At 38.0% G+C, this 5,095-nt stretch overlaps 1 long non-coding RNA gene across 1 annotated transcript; it reads left to right on the forward strand.

The window, feature by feature from the left end:
- The first annotated feature begins 1,774 nt into the window (after positions 1-1,774).
- LOC115171167 (uncharacterized) lies at positions 1,775-4,788 on the forward strand. The gene is made up of 2 exons (XR_003871145.1): positions 1,775-2,082; positions 4,463-4,788. It is a non-coding gene; the product is annotated as an uncharacterized LOC115171167 (long non-coding RNA).
- Positions 4,789-5,095: the final 307 nt, after the last annotated feature.

The following is a 5,095-nucleotide window of genomic DNA, read 5'->3' on the forward strand; positions in this document are numbered from 1 at the left end:
TCCTATCTCCCACCAAAAAATACATAGTAAGTGCCTCTCTTCAGCTTAATTAAATAATTTAAAAAATAGAGTTGTTTTTGTATAGTTTTTGTTTTAGTTTTTAATGATTTAAACAAAAAAAAATACATTTTACAATGCTCCACAATATGTCAAAATGTAGATCTATGTCTTGTGCTTCCAATGAGTTATATTATACAGCTCTGCAGTGGATGGTTAGCAGTGTTATGGTGCGTTCGTAGCCAAGTGGGAAGTGGGAATTTACCACATCTGGGAAAAATCCACTTGAACAGCCCTTCAACTGGTAGTTACCAATGATGTATATAAACCCTGGATTGTTGATGCTATGTATTGGCCATTGAGAGGCTTTGAAGCCACCAGTCGGCCATATTGGCTTGTCGGAGCAGTCCTCCATATTAATTAATGTAATTCTACAGTATTTTGGACAAAATAACATGTATTTAAGTATTTTCTATGTTGTCATGGGGACAGTAACATTAGTCATCTGTAAATTATACTTTAAGGAAAATGTTTTTATATATTTTTATTTTTTATTTGTATGTTTAGCTCACATAGTACACTGTAAAACTATGCATCAAGCTGTCTGTAATATAATAAATGCGGCAAACCTGAATGTAGACATTAACACATGCATTTCTATAGTTTCTAAAATATTTTCTACAGTGGTGGGGGAGTTGCAAAATCGAGACACGTTGGCTTCAACACAGCTCCCTCTATCAGTCACCTAGTGTATACAGTGCCTTAAAAAAGTATTCACACCCCTTGACTTTTTCCACATTTTGTTGTGTAACAAAGTGGGATAAAAATGTCTTTAATTGGCATTTTGTGTCTGATCTACACAAAATACTCTAACATAATTTTTTTAAATGAAAAATAAAATATTAATATATCTTGATTAGATAAGTATTCAACCTCCTGAGACAACACATTTTAGAATCACCGTTGGTAGTGAATACAGCTGTGAGTCTTACTGGGTAAGTCTCTAAGAGCTTTCCACACCAGGATTGTGCAACATTTGCCCATTATTGTTTTCTAAATACTTCACACTCTGTCAAATTGGTTGTTGAGCATTGCTAAATTCATCTCCCAGTGTCTGGTGGAAAGCAGACTGAAGCAGGTTTTCCTCTAGGATTTTGCCAGTGCTTAGCTCCATTCAGTTAATTTTTTTATCCTGAAAAATTACTCAGCCCTTAACAATTACAAGCATACCCATAACATGATGCAGTCACCACTATGCTTGAAAATATGGAGAGTGGTCCTCAGCAATGTGTTGTATTGGATTTGCCCAAACGAGAACACTGTATTTGGGACAAAAAGTTAGTTTTCCAGTATTACCTTAGTGCCTTGTTGCAGACAGGATGCATGTTTTGGGATATTTTTTGTTTTTGTACAGGCTTCCTTCTTTTCACTCTTTCAAATAGGTTATTATTGTGGAGTAACTACAATAATGTTGATCCATCCTCCATTTTCTCCTATCACAGCCATTAAACTCTGTAACTGTTTTAAAGTTAAAGTTGGTTGCAATGCACTCTGCAATATTTTTTACAACGGTGAGGGATTGCCAAGATGGAGACACGGTGGCCCCATTTAGTCATCTAGTGTATCTATAAATCATTGGTAATTACTAGTTAAATCCGCCATGACAGGGGGAATGGAAGCTTGTTGTGTGCAACAGGGAGGTCCAATTGAATGCAAAAGCTACCCAGTACACGTTAAGTTGGATGTTGGTTGCAATGCTCTCGTTAAGTTTGTTTGTTTATTTGTCACACACGGTCACTACATGACCGATAATGTATCGTGTGTAGTCATTTATGTAGTCATTTAAATGTTTCTTAGTGCTTTTGGTATGCTTTTGGTATGTGTCAAGTACAATAATTGGCAGCAGCCTATTAAAAGACTTGGAGGCTTGGCTTTTTGGAAGTGTAGTCTCCCATGAGACGGTTTGTAATGCCAGTTAATGTGTTAAGTTGTTCTGTAAAGGTTAAGCTGCTGGGGAGTCGCAAGATGGTGGGTACACCTGAATGGTTGACTTGCGGATGGAGTCAGGGGAACACATTGAGGCAGGTAGGAAAAAAAGGAATAAAGTGAAACATATTAAGAGTAAATATAGAGTGCTGGAGAAGGAAATTGAACATGACGAGACTGAGGATGAATTAACTGCGGTGGCAGGTGTCGAGAAGACCGCCGAGATCGAGCCTCGTCCAATGAGGATAAATCATTGTTTTGCTTAGTGGAAGTGAGAGTTTTGGAGAGAATGTGTCCTTGCCTTCTGGCTGATCCATATGTGTTGTCAGGTTGAGTGGAGAAGAGGTTGGAGAATGTTGGGTCGGTGAAAGTGACTCGAAGTGGAATTATGTTGATTTTTTTGCATTTCTGCCATCCAGAAGGACAAGAACTGTGACTTGCTTTCCTCTCCGGTGCAGGGCGCTGTTTAAAGGAGTGATAACTGGAGTGGCGTTAAGTGTTGAGGAGGGCCAACTGAAGTTGAAGATTCCCGGTGTCTGTGACACCCTCCGTTTCGTGCGATGCAGACCTGGTGGAGAGTGTGGTGAAACAGAGAGACACTTTCTGTACTACTGAGTTTTGATGCAGAATTTTTACCAGATAAAGTCAAGTTATGGTCATGTGGCAGCTGTGAGTATGAGGGAGATTCCTAGATGTGAGAAGTGTGCAGGAGGAATGTTTAGTGTCGTGGTAAAAAGTTGTGTGTAAACTGTAGGGGTACCCATGGTTGGGGTACACATTGCTTTGTCTCAGATATGTCAGGTGAGAGAAAGGCAGGTTTAGGTTGCCAGGATCAGAGTAGTGCAGAAGGTGTCATATGCTGAAGAAATGAAGAGGGTAGTAGATGAAGATGGGTCCAGGAAGAGGGATCCTAAGAGGATCCCTGTGAGTAGGCAGAGGTCAATAGAGAGTGATAGGAATAACGTGCTTTAGTAAGGTTGTTTTCTTGGCGTTCGTGGCCATGGTTGTCACCTGTACCGTAGGAATGAAATGGAAATCACAGAAGATAGATGTTGTGGCTGCAGAGAAGTACTTAGGTGTACAAGATTTTACTGCAAAAGAGTTACAAGGTGTTTTGAATGATAGTGTCCTGTCCTTCTAGGCTGTTGGCTTGGTGTAGGATCAGATAGAGCCAAAGTAGTGGAATAGTGATGAGGTTTTAATGGGTGTAGGGTTAGTTGACAGGGCAATTTTTTCACAATGTGTAATGATTTTATACTACAGAATAGTAGGCTTATTTAGAGCTGATACAGTTGGTGGCGGCATGCACCTATAAAATTTGTTTGCTGACCGCCATAACACCGAAGAAGAAAAGTTACGCTTGTACAGTGCAACTTCTACAGTCTTAGTGACACTGACAAAAGTGCATGTGATACTAAAGAGCCTATTAAAGTTTCATTGTTAAGACACTCACCATTTCGTTACAATATGATTTGGCAATTTTTTAAATATTTGCTATACATTTTAATTTAAGAATGTATTTCTTACAAATACATTTAAATGCATGTTGGAATATATTTTACAAAACATTTTCAAATACATTAAAAAAAGTTAATCAATAAATACACTCTTTAATGTATTTCAGAATGTATTTTGAAATACATTAAATAATTTTCTGATGCATTTAACATATATTGTGATGCAAATGTTTATATATACATTATATTTATACATTCCGTATTATATGTTGGAATGTATTTAAAAGTTATGAAATATTTTGGGGGGCCAATTTCAAATATTTCATACACAAAATGTAGCTGAAAAATATATTTTAGATGTTCTTTTTTTTCCGTATTGGGAGTATCCAGTGTGAGCTAGAAAATGGGACACGCAGGCTTAGCTACTTCACTGTGCTCTGTGAAAAGTGGATGCACTTACTGAAGTAATCAGATTACACTAATATGGTTGTTTACATTAGTTCACATGACGAAGACTGTTGTACTTCTGAGCTTACTGGTCAGTAGTGTCATACAGTAAATAGCAACAGCGATCATCATCGGGTCATATAAGTGGGAAGGAATTTATGTGCAATATAGTTTGGGTTCAAAATAGGAGTCAGACATAATAATTATCTCTTGACCCTACTGCTCACACTTATTGGAAAACTATTTGAATTCATTTTGGGTCCTTGTGCATACATGAGGTACAACAGTAGACACAATGTTCAGCCAAACTAAAGTACAACTATTTATTTCTTATCAATTGAATTGAAATATGATTCAGACACAATAAACATCTGTGTTGTCATGTCCCTTCTCCAACTAGTCTCAGGTCTAGTTAACTATGTGTATGACACCACCTACTGGTGCTGAGTACTCGCTGACACTACCTACAGCAGATTACGAAACAAGGAAACCATTCAGCTGGGGGAACATCCTCCACCACCATACCATTAACACACAAACATATTTACTTCCTAACCTTATGTCCTCAAACTCAGGTCTGGAAACTGAGGCCAAGGAACTCACTGTTGAGCCATGTGGGAGTGACATGGGAAAAAGCATCATACCAATGACTGTATTGAAGGAGGAGGGTCTTCTTCAAGCAGCCTGTGTTTCCTGTGCCCAGAGGGGGAGCCAGATTCCTTTCATGAGCATCTGTGGAGCTACTTCTGCACTGCCGAAGGAGAATGCCCAACATTCCCAGAATACGAACACATACCGCTGTAGATTAGACTAAAGCAGGACTTCTATACAGACTACTAGTCATAGCATCTGTATGATATATCCAAAAAAAAGTACCAAAAAAACAAACAAAAAAAAAAAATGCTTGAAATGAAAATGTATGAAATGTATGCATTCACTACTGTAAGTCGCTCTGGATAAGAGCGTCTGCTAAATGACAAAAATGTAAAATGTAATGATGTAAAATATCCAGCTTATTACAGGAGTTTGGGTTTCTAATGAATTGTACCTCTTTAAGGCTATTGTTGTCGTTAATAATTTCAAAGAGCCATGCCCAAAAACAGAAATACCAAAACATTCCAAACAGCTCAATCATTTGAAGTTAGGAATTCATTTCTGATGCAGCGTCGCAGGACAAAACATGCCCAAATAAAGTATAAAACAGACTT

Source organism: Salmo trutta, chromosome 32, assembly GCF_901001165.1.
Source record: "Salmo trutta chromosome 32, fSalTru1.1, whole genome shotgun sequence".
Classification (NCBI taxonomy): Eukaryota; Metazoa; Chordata; class Actinopteri; order Salmoniformes; family Salmonidae; genus Salmo; species Salmo trutta.